The sequence below is a fragment of the Rhipicephalus sanguineus genome, chromosome 7 (assembly GCF_013339695.2).
Source record: "Rhipicephalus sanguineus isolate Rsan-2018 chromosome 7, BIME_Rsan_1.4, whole genome shotgun sequence".
Lineage (NCBI taxonomy): Eukaryota > Metazoa > Arthropoda > Arachnida > Ixodida > Ixodidae > Rhipicephalus > Rhipicephalus sanguineus.
In genome coordinates this window covers 108,413,351-108,431,807 of record NC_051182.1, presented here as the reverse complement: position 1 = coordinate 108,431,807, position 18,457 = coordinate 108,413,351, and the positions used below count along the sequence as shown (strand labels likewise).

The window sequence follows — 18,457 nt, the reverse complement described above, 5'->3', positions numbered from 1 at the left end:
CGTAGCAGTACGAATACTGTTCTGCTAAGTGCAGTAAAGTGTTATCCCATTTACAAGTGTAAGGGCACTTGGTATGCCAGGAATGAGATGCTGCAATTGCAAAGATCGCTTAAATTTACCCCTTTTACCCAATTCCCAAAGTGAACTCATTAAAAAAACAGGATAACCTCAGTGCATACCAGTCCGCTCACCGGCACGAACAGCGCTTCGTGGGCTGAATTAGAATATTTAAGCACATATATGTCGTCATATCAGAATTAGTTGCGAACGTCCGCTTAATTTTCGGGCTATTTCTGAGAACAGCCTGGGCATTCGATCATCAATGTATATTTCTCTTCTGGCCGTGGGTACAGGCAAACTCCGAACATAAAATCACCAGAAGATTTCAGCAGCTTACTATGCAGAAGAAATTTCACCTACAGCGCATGCTTCTTAAGACTTAGAGGCTTTCAAACACAAACCCTACATCATTTGTCACAGCAGTACCCAGGAACCAAAGCTTAGCACATAGAAAGAGACTACTCATTTCGAAAAGTGCGGTTACTAGCTGTCATTCTTCGCCTTTTGAATTACATGTGTCTTTTTTTTTTTTGTTCGACGCATGCACGTTTCGCTTTCCTGGGATATATTATGTGGGGTTGTTTCATTAAAGTTCTTGCCGTTCCCAGCGTGTATCTGTCGCCTGCTCTTCTTGCGTACGAGTCGAGAAGCTGGATTTCTTAGTTTCTTTCTGCATATTTCATGAATACAGAGGCTCTACCTGAACTGCACAAAATTTTTATTGAAGAAAAGAAACTGAAGGACGTGAAGCAAATCACACAGCAAATAAAAATGAAAAGCCGATAGATAGAGGTTGAACCAATGCGTTAAAGTCCTTGATGAGTACTGGTTTCATTTCAATTTTTGCCGCAACGCTGCATTCAAGGGCGACTGTGAAGCTTTCTTGGTTGTTGCTAAACACCTTATCGACGAGTTACGACTTTCACAATTTTTATTTCTTCGAGAAAGGAAGATTGACTACAGTTTTAGTGTCCGAATTTTTCGAAATTGTGTTGCCGTATTTCTGAAGTGTTGTAAACGTGTATTGGGAGTTCTTTCTTCGACGTGTACACGGGAGGCCAGTTTAATGAACCATTAAACTGTCATCATGCTCTCTGGGCATTGAAACTAAGTAGATTTATGTGTAAATGATGTTTGAAATAGTCCAGAAAACATTGTATTGGCCTCTCGCAACCACTCACATGGTCGTTAATGTTAATGTCATTTTTAAGGTGTACTTATAATTTACACCAGGAGCGATAACATGCTAAGGACACCCTGAGGGTTTAGGTTTGCATATTATGGCCATGTCATCTGCTGTAGATCTGGCGTAGTCGACAGGGCACGATGTATTGCTCTTGTAGCCGGGTAGTGAACCGCAATCCCCGGAACTATCACTTCTTATTCGCAACAAATGTTATTGAATTTTGTAGTGTAATTTGACAATACAGTTCACTGCTTGCTACATGGAGCTTATAAGCGAATTGACTACGTAAAAACATTTTCTACATTTTATTATGTCTATCAGCTGCAGCCGATGCCGCTAGCGGAACAAAAGCTTGCTTTTCGTTCAAATATTGCCGAGAAGAAAAGGCCTGTCTCTGTTTTCTGCTGTAAACTTAAAGCTATAGATAAATTCACCGACGACTACGACACTGCCTAATGCGGGTAATGAGCGCAGCTGCTTCGGTGTTTGAATTTACCGATAAGTTGAGCCGCAAGTGCTTCGTAATGGAGAGACCGCAGAAGGCAGCACGTGGGCGCGTTTCACGACAGCCACCGCCGACAGACCTCCGTCCATGCTGCGCTTTTTTCCACATGTGGTATCGGTGGACGCCCTCGCCACATACCTTAGTGATGGTGACGTCGTCGGCGACGGCACGACGGCGCGCACAACTGTGGCGCCGCGGGTGGCCGCCGCGGAAGCTGCCATCTCGCCATTGTCGTTTCCTCCAGCTCGCTCTTCCCGTCTTTCATCCTACGCTGCGCTCCGCGTTCGCTCTTTTTGCGCCTCGTTCGCTCTACCGGTTACGACGACACCGACGCCGCTCAACTCAGGAAAGGGTGCCTAAGAGCTGCGCTCTAAATCTTATTTATTATGGGTGAACTTTTGCCCAGAAAACTAGAGTCCGTTAGAGCGGTCCACACACAGAGTGTCCCTTCGACCAATGCACGCCTTCTTCTCCGAAGCCTCGCAGGTCAACCCACATTCTCATGCTCTTGCGCGAGAGGTATACGTTGCGCTCATGGTAGAAAACACCTTGAGCAGTCTCGTATTCGCTCTCTTTCATCATCGTTCACTCTATTCGTTAAGCCGACAAGCGACCGTCGCCGCAGGAACGGGCGCCGAAGAGCTGCACTCTAAAACCACTAAATGGAGCAGAACACTGCTTCGCAAAAGTTCAGTTTCACTCAGAAGTCCCACCAATTTAAAATTGTTATGTTACTTTGCAAAGTGCGTGTTTGTTCATAATTTTTCATTTTTTTTCAGGCTTGTAACTTGGTAATCTACTAGATAACAGCACAGGAGAGACTGCGTTTATTTATGGAATTAAGAGTTATCACATTCCCAAAATACTTGGAAAGAATGGAATGTTTCGTAAGACTTGATTCGTTTATGGGACTCCTGGATTTCATTTTATTTGTGGGTGAGGTTGGTGATAAGTATGTAAAACGCCTTAGTTCAAAAGTGAGACATATTTTGACGAAAAAGAATCTTCAACGATCTGACCACTTTGATCAGTTTTCTCTCTACCCGAAAGAGTAGAATGACCTGATCCTAGATTGGAAAGAATAACGCGATCTACGTGGTAGTGCAACTTCAAAGCAAGCTCCTGTCAAAAGCTCGGAAAACTGCCGTATGGCATGGCCATAGTCCATCTCCATCAAACTCTCTAATAGAGTTTTACTTTGATGTAGTTTAACGGAGTTCGGAGATGGCCATGTGACTGTATAGTGAGAATGCCACCTGCATAGGTGGCGAAACATCAATCATTGTGTTTAGTTGGAGTAAATCTCTTACAATGTTTCTAGATGCCGATGACATGAGCAACTCAGCCGCCACTCTCTCCTATGCTTAAAAGGAGTGTGGTAAATATATTTTAAAGCGGAGATTGGAAGCTATGAAGTGCGCACGATATTGAAGATGTTTGCAAGTTTTGAATCTTGGACGAGAAGAAACTGTTATCTGGGTCGTGGAGTGCTGGTTACTTTTTCATGCACTAACACTTCCTTAAAGCCTTAAAGTTTCTATAAGGCCGGCTTTTATAACGCCTGTCCTTAAAGTTGTTAAACATTTTGCTAAAGTTCTATGGCGCCGATGCTAACCGGCGTTTGGTTTTTCCGGGTAAGCTTTTTCAAGGCGCTCGTTGCTTTCTAATGGCGGATAACATTTGTGGAGGATGCTATTCATGTTTCGCAGTGGATACTAATCATGTTTCGTATTTAGTATTCGTAGTGGATGGTTTTACACCACATGAGGATGACTTCGATGCAATAGAGACTCTAAATTATGACTATCGTTCTACTGGTACTATATTTAGGTGTATTATTAGATGAATCTTTGTTCTTTCTGCTAAATTATTCAAGCCACTCTTTAATCAGAATTTCTTAGCACGGGAGCGTTGTTAGCTGGCCTCCATTTGCATTCTATACATTACCTAGGCCTCTACATAGTTGTTGCCTGTCGGTTACAAAGCGAGAAAGAGCAATAGAGAGAAAGAAAGGGAAATAATATGAAGACAAACAGAAATAAATAAAAATAAAGTGAAAGAAAGTGAGCGAACATTGGAAACGAAAAAAAAGATGGCTGATCCCTCAGTCATAGGAATCGGTAAAACACGAAAGTTAAACGTGTCGTCATAGAAGCAGTTGATTGTTTATTGTGCATTGGTATATGAGATCTTGTACCATGTATACTGTTGTTTGGCAGATATAGCACCGCTTGGTGTGCATGCATCGCACTCACGTTGACGCCTAGTGACACATCTCCGTACCGACGAATAACGTCCATGATAATGATTTAACCCTTGCGGTAGCTGAAGTTCTTAACATATACGGGGACACCGCATATGGCGAATCCCGCGCAAAGATGACATCAACAAGCACATGATAAACACTGATACTCGATATGCACTCCTTCAAAGCGTCGTTAAATGTGAAAAGAAACGCTGCGCGCGTCGTATCTTCCCTCTAGCCTGGCCGTTACTTCACACAGGGCGAGCGGGGAACGCGATGCGACAGCCAGGCGAGCGTAGGAGAGCTATTTTTCGACATAGAGGGATGCTATGAGTGAAGCTGGGGCTAAAGCCGCCACCTCAAGGTGTGGTAAAGCGTTGATGAAGTTAAGCTTTAGTGGAAACGTGCCGAATGGGATGGTCGTAGCAACGGCGCGTTTTTTTTTTTCGAGCCTGGTGGCACAGATGTCACCACCCCTTTAAAAGGGGACGCTCGTAGCATTCATCCATCCATCCAACAGCACTGTGAGAGGAGAGAGAGAACACAACTTCATTGCACTGTGGGAGTAAAGTGTAAAAGATAAAAGGCGCGTTCATGCTGCCTCCGTAATGTGGTTGTCGGTAGCTCAGTTGGCTAAACGCCCGCCAGCCATCGTCACGGACCGAGCCGAGAGGTCATGGGTTCGAGGCCCGCCGACGGAACATTGTCTTATAGTTTTTTTTTTCTTTGCCATCTGATGGCGCTCATTTTGCTGGCGTACTTCAGTGACGGAAATACATCATGAAAGTCTTCGTGGACCCCGGCATAAAACACTTTCGTGTTAAAAAAGAAAGTAGGAGCAAAGAAAACGAAAACGGAAGAAAACTTCCTTCAGGATTGGCACCACTAGTGAAAAGCTGCCCTTAATTTTAACAGCGAAGCTACGTAGCAAATCGTTCCTTGTGAGTCGATCGCAGAAAAATATCATCATCTTAACGGGCGTGTGCCACTGTGCGGTTCACCAGAAAACTATCATCGTTATGAACGTGTATGTGCCGCAGAAATTGGGTAAATACCACTACTATACACTGGTGCACCAAAAATGTATAAGGCAACAGTAAGCCCAACAAATCGTTTTTTTTTTTATTTACAGCATATGCCGTATTCGTGCGAATACATTTTATGTGAACTATACTGTTATGTGACGAGACTGTATCCTGTTGTGTGTGTGTGTTGTTTTCCCCTTTTCATGTAAATTGACACATATTAACTGTGCGTAGCTAATGTTTTACGTATTTTTTTTCTTTTCATTGCTGTGACTTTACCGTATACTATAATCTGTGAAAAGGAGTAGCCGGCGCAAGGCAAACGGGCTAAAATCTTCTGAACACTATCCCATAAAAAAATCGCTGCGAAGCGAAGGCGGCGAGCCAACGACCACGAGTACGTACAATGTGAGGATAATAGGAAATGGGAAAGGTCGCCTGCGAGAAGACTCTGAAGCGATGGAAGGCCTACGCCAACGACGACCTGCCCGTAGATCTATGAGGTGCGAACACTTGGTTTAACGCAAGCTTCCCTCTTTGGAGTTTGCACTTCCGTGTCGTGGTCTGTGACTGTTTGTTGTACGGGCAAAGGCTAAGCCCTACGCGCCCCATGCATTTTTGGCCATCTTGAGGTACAGCTTCCTCAGCGACTACAAGAGATATCCACATAATTGATGCATAATTTTCTTCCAAATTTCACGCTTTTTTAGCTAAAGCTGATATATATAAATTTGACTAATATTAGAATTCTGGTGAATTTTATGCCACTAGAACCTAAATTTTCAGTTAATTTTCATCTTTGAAAAACTGTAACACAAAAACTGTGAAGTGCATAATTTCAAATCTGCTTCAGTAGTTCTATGCGTTTCTTCAAAATAGAAGAAAAAAGAATCAACTGGTTATCTTCGACTATTTAGGAAATAATGGTGCCAAAGTAAAAAGAAACATGGTTTTGAGATAATCGAGCTAAAATTGAAAAACAGCTGAAAAGTGAGCAGGCCTTGCCAGAAACACCGTACAACTTTTTTATTTAATAGTTACAGGCTTGGTAATTATTGCCAAAGTCAATTTGCCACTTTGGAGCTTCTCGTCTAGCTTGCCTTGCTTCTTTTGTGAGCTGTTGTCAAGCTCTATTCGCAGTGTATATTTGACTGTGGTGATTCTTTTGCAGCAAATTGACTGTATTTTGGCCAGGCTTGAATCCTAATTATTTCAGAATTATGGCTCGTACAATACCATTAACAATTAACGACAGAACAACATGCAACGTCGCAATTCTGAAGACTATGAAACCTAAACAAAGAGAGCAAATACTCTGCCACATAATTATCATTAGCTCAACACTTGCACCGCCCATTTAGCACGCGCAAGTAGGTTTAATTGCATCAGAAATAATATTCATGTCCATTAGAGCATAGCCGTTGTCACCCTGCACGCGATTCGTCTGGAATGACACGAAGTGGCTGAGATGTTCAACAATGAAGGGCTTGCTGGTTCAGCGTTCAGCAGCTCAGTACGTTGCCTGTATTTATTCGCATTAACAAGTCAACTGTATTGGCAGCCACGAAATTTACACTTCCTGAGTATCTTCTTCACCCTCAACATCTCAACTTATCAGCAAGCACGATAGACACACGGTGTAATCAACAGTGTAACATCAACATTATACAGTGTAATGCTATATCAATCAACAGTGTAATACTTACACCGCGTGTATTGATAGTCGGAACACTTGCGTGACGGGACGGGAGCTGCAATGATGGCATCGAAATTTTTCGGGTTGTGTGTAATTCGCTCGCTGATACCGAACCGGCTTTCGCGATATTTCTGCCCGCAGACGCTCTTTAAATGAACTATGAACACGTACGTTGTTGGAATAGTGTGGGGCCGCTTCACCGAGCCACTTTGCGACTGCAAACACTACCATTATCAGTCTCAAAAACCATTTCTCGCGGTTGCTGCGTTTACTGTCCTCTTGTGCACGGATGAATAGGGCAAATTTATAAGTGCTTTCACATTATGCTGTTTTTTCCGTCGTGAACGAAATTGGGCATTTCTTTTTTATTTCCGCAACACTGCGAGTCTCTTCATTGTGTTGCAGAGCACGTTTGTGGGACTTTATATTTATGCCTCTAGCATTGTTTTTTAGTCGAGCGGTCTATAGGCGTCATTTCCCTGAGTCGCAGCGGTCATGGAGTGGGTTTTCTCGCTATGCGACAACTTCGCTAGTAGGTACTTGTTATACACAAAAGGTAATCCTGACGACTATGGGCGCGCTGCTTTAGTCAGAAAGTTACGTAACGTTTTTATAACCGAAGTATTTCAAAGGTATTTTCAAATAGAAGATCGTGTATGAGGCTCGTAATGATTATTATTTGAAGCCTACTTTAAAATGTTCTACTGAAAACACCTTTGAAAAACGCATACCAGAATTCTTATCATACTTACTACATTAATCTTTCATCGCCCCAAAGTGACTTGTCGCCTGCGAAGAAAGTGGCTGATATTTCTATTTGGCAGTGGCTAAACAGGCAACAGCACTTGATCGCGGCGTAATAAATGTTTTGGCTAGTTTCCACCAAGCTGTGACTAATTAATCAAAGTCAAGAGCCCATTCTCCTAAAAATCGAAGTACACGTGATATGCAACCGACATCATCAATTTCTCCCGTCTATCCTCGTGGATGCCACTTTCATGGGGTGACCTGCAAGTCACGTCACCAACATCCACTCGACTTGTGACGATGGTTGGGATATTTAACGAGAGCTCAGTAAACAGCGTGGCCCTTACTTGTACAGCCAAACGTTAATGAGATGTGGTACTTCGACAGCTTCACACGTCGCACTGCCGTCCCGGTGGCGTGAGAGGCAACATTTATGCGCTCCCATTCGCTCCATTTCGACACGATGAAACAGGACACAGAAATTCAGGGTTAGTAGTCGTACTTTAGATTTTGTGTTTACAAGCAAAGACAAGGCTGCCTTGTTTAGAAGAAAGCGTCCGACAACAAATTAGGGGCGAAGAAAACCCCGCAGGATCGATTTCGATAATGTCGAAAGGCGGAAAACACAAGACACAGGACGACGGTGCGAAAAAGGAAGAGAAGCTCAATAATCAGACTCCATAGAGCAAACGCGCCAACTCGCCTCTCCCTCCTACTTCAGAGCAGCAGCACTCGCTCTCATGTTCGTCACTCCATTGTTCTTCATCACCATCGCATTTTTAGTCACGACATTCAATACCAATGCCGGAAACACACCGAGCAACAAGTTCTACACCCTACTTGACCCATATACGATAGAAGTTTTTCGCGGAGAGGTATCCTTATTGTTCGTTACTCCGGTTCAAAGCAGCGCCACATAGCAGCATGAGTACTGTTCCGCTAGGCGCTGTCAAGTGTTGTCCCATTGGCAGCTATAAGTGAACTTCACATAACACGAATGACATGCTCCAGTTCGAATGACTGCTAAAATTTAGTCATTTCCCCGTTTTAAATTTGAACCCATTAGCCAAAATAAGATAACCGCGGTGTATATCGATCCGCTAACTGTGCTGCTAGCGCTTCGAGGGCTCTAGTAAGTTATTCGAAAGCAGTTCCAAACAGTTGACAGAATTTTTATCACTGACAACTTTCCCAACATTCACCGATGTATATTTCTTTCCTGGCCATTGATATAGCGAAACCCCGAACAGAGTATTTCGGGAAGAATTAAGGCGGTTCTCTTCTACAAGAAGTTTCATCGACACCGCATGCATCTCCATATTCTCAAGGCTTTAACATATGAACCCTACATCATTTCATCGCAGCTGTGCCCGGGAAATGACAACCTAATATTTAGTATTTAAGCAGCACTATCGCCACCAAAAGATTGAAGCTTTTCGATATGTTCTCTATTGCAAGATTATATTTCTTGTGTTTTTCGCCGGTCTTCGGACAGCTCAGTCCCTTGGCGCTCACCGCACTTACGGCTGTCTCAGCCCCATCATCTCCTGCAGCTGTGATTGTTTCCCCAGACAACAGATTCTTACTGGGAAATATGACGGGACACTTTTCGATCCCAGTGACGACATGGAATTGCGTCGGAATTGGCTCGTGTTACCTCGAATTTATCAGGTACGTCACGCAAAGCGGCGCTTCTTTTCCGAGGCCCGGTGTAGTCCTAGCTATGTTCAGCGGTTCGCGACCTCCGGGAATGTCGCCCCTTACTATCACGTTGTTCGAGAAGTACCACTCCAATATTCAGTGGATTTTCGCTGTGGACCACCACGGAGACGTTTTAGGGACCTAGCGCGGCCAGTTATGTCAGGTGATCACCGTCACTGAGACCGAGATCAGCGTGCCCCTGGATGAGTACCGGAACTGCGAAACGCGCCGCACGCTCCTTACTGCAGAAAATGAACAGCTGAAAGAAGACTTATCCCGTACAGGAACGTACTTAAGGAACGATGTGGTAATCTACGCTAAGCACGATAAACACAACCATTTTTGCTTTCGAGATCACGCAATATCGGAACTTTTAATTGATGTGCACCGTATTCTCAACAACACTGTCATCGAGATGTGCAACCATTGAGATACGGGCTCGCTGCTGCTAGACCGAAGGGTGGATTTCGTTCTCGATGTGTCGAGTGAGACACGCCCTGGTTCTTATTACGGCTACGCAATTTTCTCACCAGATTCGCTCTGTTTTATGACTCGTAAACAAGGACCCGTTGCCCCTTCGTTTGCCTCGACTTGGACGTCCTTCTTCGGACTATTCCTGGTATTATCTCTCCTTGCAGCGGCAGCCGACCTTGTATTGAGCGTACAAAATCACCGATGCCAAAGGCATGCTCGAAACCGACCAGACATCATGCTCTTTTTTTTGAGCACCTACCTCGGGCGTTCTCCGTGCCCAGTGGTCAAATCCAGCTCATCTTCTGTAAGAATAGCATCAGCCGCCTAGATGTTAGGCACGTTCTTTCTGCTCCAGTTCACTCAGACGATCATCACCGCTTCACACAGTGTTCCAGGTAACTCGCCTCAAATTAGGCGCTTAGAGGATCTCGTCTCCCGAATCGAGGATGGCAGCATAACACCGTGCATGATGTTTGCGGTGGATGGGCTGATTGACACGTTTGGCGGTAACGCGTCGCACCTGGTATCGATAAGGAATGCCGTGCGTATATGTGGGAGTATATTGCCTGACTGACCACATGGAAAGTTATTGCGTTCCGAAAGCTCAGAAGGGCACCCATTCTATACTGCATGTGTGTCGTGCTTTGCTTCAAGTCAAAGGAGTATCCAGGGAAGTTGTGGTCGGAGATGACAGTCTGTTCACGTATATCAAGTGGCTACCGACGCACGCAAGATATCCTCACAGGTAAGAAGAACAATGCCTTGAGTTTATATGCTTTTACAGAGGCGTCATGCAAAATTCATATTGCGTTATTTTTTTTCTTTATTACTCATATATTATTTACGCTATATGGGCGCTTTGATAAGAAATCGGGAAAAAGGCGAGACTCGTCTTCTTGCGCTGGAAGAAAGGTCTGTTGTCCTGGATTATATCAGCGAGGCACAACCCCAGCCGATCATACAGGGTCTGAGTAATTATATGAATACCGAAATCTTATGACTGATTGCACAGAAGTATTGATGTCTGACAATGGGTCTCATATCAAGGGCACTTTGGTTTTGCGAATGCATGGCATCACAGAACGAGAAGTTGTCGGATAAATTGGGAAAAAATTGGGGGACGCTTAAGCTTCGCCTTTACGAGTTGAACGCGATAGCAATATCCTGCCCCTAGTGCGCACTTCGAACACTACGAGTGTTTAACAGAATGCGCACACTTAGGTGTGTGCCTTATATAATGGGTAGCATGCTTTAAACCAGAAACTTTTTCGAAGTTGCGATGCACCCACTACGTGGTCTTAAGGGAATACGCGCAGTAATGTGTGTGCCTTTTGTAATGGGTGGCTGTCTTTAAACCACCAAGTCGTTAGGATACTGGCATGGTGTGACGCCCGATCGCAATGTACGCTTGTACCACGCAATATTACTGCGATATTACATCTCGTACCGTGACACCTGTATACAGGACGCGTATTTTTGGGAAGCATGAGAGTTACTTTCTGTGCAGCTCCAAGCAGAGGTGTGGCTGTGTGGTAGAACACCTGCTTGCCACGCAGACGGCCTGGGTTCGATTCTCACTCGGAGCCAAACATTTTTATTATTTATTTTATTTGCAGCTTTTTCGATTTTTCGGTCACGGACAAGATGATGATTTTTCGCTCACAACCAACGGCGCCGACGCCGACGGCGGAATTTCTGCGATACGACCTCTTTAACGCTATCGCGTTAAAACCGAGTAAGTACACTAAAATAATGTATCAAACATCCAAACGAGACAGAAGCTTTTCTAAGGACAGTAGTAGTACAAACTTTATTTAACTGAAGGGAATTAGGGCGAAGGTGGTTGGGTGCCTTAGTCCAGGGCCCCACTGGCCTTTGTGGCTCGCTGGGCCTGATCGAGCAGAGCTACTTGGCTCTCCAGATCATTGCTCGCAAGCCAGACCTCCCACTGCCTCTCGAATGGGTTTCTCCCCGATAAGGGCGAATTGATTTCGGGTGGCCTGAGTGTACACGTCCACGTTATGTAGGTGAGAGATGGCCGCTCCCAGCACCCAGGACATGTGTCCGGGTACTGCGTTTTGTGGATTTTGTTGAGTCCCTAGGCTGCCCGATATCGAGTTTGGGGTGTGGTGAACTGAATGTTTGCCTTTCTTTCCTTTCTGCCTCAAGGATGTCGCGTGGGGTGACTGGATGTTCGTCGAGAGTGTCGATCGGTGCCCGAATACTGATTCCGCGAGCTATACCGCCTGCCCTCTCGTTACCCTCTAGCCCCGCGTGTGCAGCACACCAAATGATAGCGTGATATTGTTGCATGTGTGTTCCTAAGATTTTCGCAGTAATTTTTGATACAGCTCCGGTAGTGTATTGACGACAGGCTGACTGCGAGTCGGAGATGACTAAGGAGTCTTGGGTCTTTTCGAAGGAGAGAGCCTTGAAAATTCATATCTCTGCTGATAAGAAATATCCATGAATACAGTGTTTTGAGAAAGATTTTTGATTAGTCAGGTCACCACCTGCTTTCCTTAGCACACATTTTTGTGAACGCTTGGCTCACTTTCTCCCATCCTGCCTTGAGGAACCTAAAGAGATTAGAGTTCTGCACTGCGATTGGTAACAGTAAAAAGAAGTAAAAACAAAGGACAAGCAATGTCGGGCATTGTAAAAGAACGCATGAAGGGATGAGATGGAAAAATAAATGTTGTAATGTTGATTTGTTTCAAGAAGTGAACGACAGAATTTAACGACACAAATTCCCTATGATTTATATAGTATGCGTGATTTTCAATAATACAGAGACTCTTGCCTCAGCTGGCTCAATATATGGTTTGAATATTTAAACTGGGGTACGATAAGGTGTTTGTACGGCCAGTAAACTTTGACATGGTTGCACACGCTGCCTTATTACACTGGGTGCATAGGTAAGCTTGTAAGAAACTCATTTCCGCACGGAAAAAGAATAGAAATCAAAACGAACAACGTGAAAAACGTGAGAAATATCCACTAATATTTAATTAAAAAGCGAAGCAAACAAAATAGAGCAATAACAAAAGAAGAAAAGTAAAAAGGATGCGAAATGCCATGCAAAATAATAGCACTGGAGAAAGAACACGCCTGTGTGTGGAAAACATTGCGGATTAAAGGCTCTATTTGAGCCTTTGCTATACAGACGGTATTCATGAGAGCCATTGTGTTTTATGCATGTTGCTTACGATATAAGTGAACTTGTAGACTAGTTCTGACTTTCATAATTTTCTGGCCTTCGAGAAAAAATGCTTGACCGTAGTCTGAAGAGTTAGCATTCATCTAAATTTTGATCGGCTCTTGCTGAATAGTTGTCTATATTATGCGTTTTTTTTTCACGTTTACGCGGAAAGCCTGTGATATAACATTAACTTGTTTTCGTGCTACCTGGACTGTGCAACCAGGAAGATTTCAAGTTGTAAACCATGTTTGTATCATTTCTGATGAAAGTGTCCTAATCTCATACGCATTACCACTTGCAGTGCTTTTCGAGCTAATGTCATTGTGAAGGTGTTCTCAATATTTACGTCTAGGGCAAGAACGTGGTATTTGCATATTACAACCATCACATCTATTGTAGATCTAGGGGTAGTCGAGAGGACGCCATGCATTTCCCGTGGGGCGGCATTTTTTTAAGGTACGGTAATCTCCTGGCCTATGAAACAAAATATCTTACTGAATTTACAACATTATATGAGAGCATTGTTAATTGTATTATGTGTGGAGTTTACATCCGAATTAACAAGGTAGATACATTTTCTACACATTATTATTTCTGCCCTGTGCACCCAATCAAAAAACACTTTTTTATTCGTATACTGCCGACAAGACAAGCATTTCTCCTTTTTCTGGTCTAACGAAAAAGCTGTAAACGCGGAATGGTGCACATGACTATCTCGTAATACTACAATTTGACAAAGAAACTCCACGAAGTTTCTATTGTTCGGCAAATTTCCAAAGTGCTTCTTTGTTCATATTTCTTTTTTATATTTATAACTTGGTAGTGCTTTAAATAGCAGTGCTGGTGACATCGCACTATCTAGCATAATAGTAAGAGCTATTGGGATTTTGAATAATACCCGGAAAGAACCGAATAATTCATACGGTTTGATTAGTTTATAACATATTTCGATGTTTACTTCATTCGATCGCAAACATTAGAACTCCAGCTACTCTGAGAAGTATCTACCCCGGTTCAAAATGACAGTAAGCTGAGCTAGCTGTAAATTATTCATGATGAAAGATGGCATGCCTGCAAACACGGACGCAACACAATTGTTGTCTTGACTTGTTTCGTGTGTCCATGTTTACACGTACAATTTTGTTTTCATGCACGGCCTTTTCATAATGACTTGTCACTACACGCCGCACTGATAGCTAACGTGCAAGGTTGCCTTTATGTACAAAAATAGGACATTGCAATAATTAAAACAAGCATGCACCTGTCAAATAATAACATTGACAATACGTTTTCGCATTTGGCCCTTAATATAACTGGTGTGTTATTGCAGACGTCAGCACCGACGGGTACTCCTGATGCTTCAAGAGTCGGGGATCACGGCGCAACATATGAAAAAAATGTTTCCGCCTTGTCCACACTGCTCTGTTGTAGCTTCATTCGACGTTCCTTTCAGCTCTTATATGTACATATTTCTCGTCGGTTGTTGCTTGTCACTGTTCACTTTCTGCGTCGAGTTAACTTTTAAATGTTGGCCACGCTTTATCCACGACTGTTTGCCTTCCGTTAAGCCATGAATAACCTGAAAATAAGTGCTGCATCGTTTCTTCTGTGGCGTCAATGACCACCTCTTTTAATGGAGACGCTCTTTAGCAAAATTAGCCCACATATTTTGCTGCTGTACCAATATAGGTAAAAAAAGAGTTTCCTCAAAACTTTGTAACTTTGCTAAGAAGTCGTTTTTGCTAACAGATCCAAAAACCGCCCCACATTGAAAAATCGTTTGCAATAGCCACAAATTTTACGCGACAGACACTGCTCGTCACCCAGACTACACAGAGGAAGAGCGATGATTTTCGTTTAGAGTCATTCAGAAATATTTTATTGTCTTGCTTTTTCTCTCTTTCTCTCTCTAACTCTCTCATCGATATCTTCCTTCACGCGTTTTCTTGCTTCTGATGCCTTCTTGATAACAGCCGTCAAAACCACAGTAAAGAGGAGAGGTGCAGCTTGAGCGTACACTGTTTACGAGCACACCTCCCATAATACCACACCTATCAAATGTTTACTCCTGCATGCCTGTTTACTCTATTATGTATGTTTACTCCATTATGCCTCAAGCTACCCAATATTTTTCTGAGGTGGATTCGCACAGACAGTGATCGGTCTTACTCAGTTACAGTTGGATCAGTCGGCTGGCGAGTGTGTTTCGCAAGAACGTCCGACGATATCGGTCATGACTATATGCGCGCCAGCGCACCACTGCAGTCTTGAAAAGGAGATCGCCAACTTCGTGGCTCGAGATTTGACCCACTGAGCCGACGTTGTGGAAGCCGAGTCCGAGCGCGTGGATCGTCTAGTCATGGCATCACACAACTTTATAAGCTAAGCCGCAGAACATATCCTCCTGCGCAGAAGTCACAATGTGAGGAGCAGGAGAGATAACTCTACGGGTCAACACATTGCCACATCCAACCCGAAATCACCTGATCATGTCTGCACAATTCTCTCCGCAACGCCGCTTCTGCGGAGAATCCGGCTCTCTTAAACCTATGGTAGGAGGCTGCAGAAAATTTTCAACAGCACCCATACCACACGAACGATTAAGGAAAAAGCCTTGGCCACTCTTACCTCGCGGATCAGCCAAGGCTGGTTGGGAGGGCCGAGAATGCTGCCCGGGTTCAAGACATCTTTGAGAAAGGGCACCTCTTCTAAGCTACATTCTGAATACAATATTTACACTCTCTCTCTTCCCCTGTGATTATAACACTACGTGAGCCATTGGCGAGCGAAAGCCCGTTTCCATGGGTAACATTGGGGCTCAATTCCGTAACAAATAATATATAGATATGATATGCGCAGGGCGATAACAAATAACTAACAAAATCTCTTCTCTGTTAAGCAGCCGCTGGCAAGAACATTAATTAAACGACAAGAACAAGCGCTTGAACGCATAAAGCAATCTTGTGGTTGAAACACCTCGGACTACCCTATGGCTCAGAGCTCTTCCGGATATTGCGTAACACAGACCTTCCAGAGAGTTATGGCTGCTGCAGCTTTAAAGGGCGGTTGCTCCAACAAAAAATACATCGCTTCATTATCTCGCGCTTTAAACGTGACAATTATTAAATGCTGGCTAGATGCTGTGAAGGATGAAAAAACAGCTAGCAACATGTCATTAGGCTATGGTGAATGCGCTGCCGACTGCACTTTAGTTCGTGCTTTACAACCCTTCTCTGCGCAAAATGTAGCGTTATGCAATGCTAAGAAGTTCTCATTGCCAACGCTTAGCTTCCCTCGACTCACTAAGGGCGATCTCAGCAATCAAGAACGTCTGTGTGAATATTCTCGCTAACGCAATATTACGATTGTCGAAATATCGCATAAAGGTTACAGACCTCAACAAGCAAGAGGCTATAACCAAAGCGCATGTATCGAAACATAAAAAAAAGATCTGATACACCCTGCCAAGTCACTTTGTCATTCGTGTAGCAAGTATAAATGTCCTTACAAGGACAAGTGAGCTAAACATGCATGTGGTACTGCATGTGGTTACGGCACCCACATGCTCAAAGCGCAAACACTTTATTTCCTATTCATACTCTCATTTTGCATTAGTTTCCGGACGCCCCAGTCCGTTGTTGTGTGTATAAACGAGGCTCTAGCAGCTCTATAATCTCGCGTAGAACTAATTGTTTCTTCAGGAAACAAATCGTTTTGAGTAAATTTTAGTAGCCACTTTCGTAGGACAGCAACAACATGGAATTGCATGGGAAGATGTTTGTGCTTAAATATTTTTGAGGCGTTCGTTGCGCAAGCCAATACTCCTTGTCGGAGGCCCGCTGTACTTCTCGCACAGTTCGACGAGGCACGATACATTACAGCGTTCATAGCGGTTTTCCCGTGGTTTCAGGAGTACTCGTACACTTAGAGGATATTTTCCGTGCGTGAGCACGAGCAAATTATAAAGGTAGTGAAAGGCCACGTGCTTCAGGTGAATACTGTAATCGATGACCAAATGAACGTTCCCTTGTAGGGCTACCAGAAATAGGCAACACGAAGAGCATTAATAACGACACAAGACATCCAAGCAGTTGGCCCATCCTGTACCACTAATTGAAACAAACTTCAAGAATGAACTGATTGGGTACGTTATAGGCTACAACCTAACCAATTTTCCAGGCGATTTAGCGTACACTCAACAACACTGTTCGAGAGGTGTGCAACGAAGGCGATTGAATTTCATCGAGGGTGGATCGAACTCAATAGACCCGGATTCATATCATGGCTATGTCAATATCCCACTATAACCAATATGTTTTATAACCCCTCGACAGGGACCCAGTGCCCCATCGTTCACTTCGACGTGGATGCCCTTCTTTGCACCCTTTCAGGTATTGGCTCCCCTGGTAGTAGTAGACCCTTTTGTATTGATAACACGAGCTCAGCGATGCCAAATTGATGCTCCCGATCAATAGGATTTCATTTTGTTTATATTATGCGCGTAGTCGGGTGGTGCACACCAACCCTGTTAAGATCCATGTCGGCATCTGTGAGGGTCACTACAGTCGCCTCAATGAGAGGCATGTTCTGATTGCTCAGGTACACTCAGGTGCATACAACCACTTCTCGCAATGTTCCAGGCCACCCGTCTCAAACTAGATGTGCAGCAGAGCTAATTTGAAAGCTCGACGAAGCCACCATCAGGCTGAGTTTAGATTTCACGGTGACACGAATGAATAAAGTCGGTGGCTGAGAGGTGCACACGGAATCGATGAAGGCAGCAACACGCAAAAGCGTAACGACATACTTGAGCGCAAAAATCGAACACGATTGTATTCACAGAGCCCTGAATAGAGGGCCCATTTATAAAGAGTAATGGAATGTCTACTGGAATTGTCTCACGTATGCTGAACACGTGCCGACCCACACAAGATATCCTCAAAGTTCACGAAGAGTTCGTAACCAGTTCACGAAGATGGGCAAGCGCATTGCGAAGTGTCTTAAGTTCCCCTGCCGACCTTGCGAAATGATATCGGGGTCACTGCATAGAACGAATTGTATCTTTGTTGTAAGGTGTAAATGTCGTGTTGTTCTACAAAACAATCGCGTAGAGTAAACCAGATAATGTTTCGCATTGACAATCAACAAACTTGTTTAGGCAGATACGTTGTTCTACATCATTTTTCGTTCATTAAAGTGGAACTGTAAATTACCTTATTTTGTAGCATCTGTAATCATGGAAGCCCCAATTAAAAGTTGTAACAGGGTGTCTCGGGGCACAGAAATGCTAGAAGAATTCTTCCAACTGGAACTGTGTAGAAACGCGACTGCCGCCAACTTTTCTATACAAATATGCCGGCTCTCTGCACTCATTAAATATTTCAATATTCAATGTTAGTTAAATGGGTGGCTGACATCAATGCAATGATTACGGATCCCATAATTCGTGCACGTTGCCTAATCGATCGAAAGCTGAACACCTGGTTAGAAGGACACAGTGACGCCTGCGTCCAAGTAGCTTTTCTTTAAGTGAAATTGCATTGATACTCACCTGTTGCACCTTCCTTGTAGGCCTATTATGTCTTTACAACACATATGCCACTGAAATTTTGAGAG

The 18,457-nt window shown here is 43.8% G+C and overlaps 1 long non-coding RNA gene across 1 annotated transcript; it reads left to right on the top strand.

Annotated features, from left to right (window-relative positions):
* The first annotated feature begins 2,526 nt into the window (after nucleotides 1-2,526).
* On the top strand, nucleotides 2,527-14,519 carry LOC119400844 (uncharacterized). The gene is made up of 3 exons (XR_005185274.2): nucleotides 2,527-2,638; nucleotides 5,324-5,524; nucleotides 14,172-14,519. It is a non-coding gene; the product is annotated as an uncharacterized LOC119400844 (long non-coding RNA).
* Nucleotides 14,520-18,457: the final 3,938 nt, after the last annotated feature.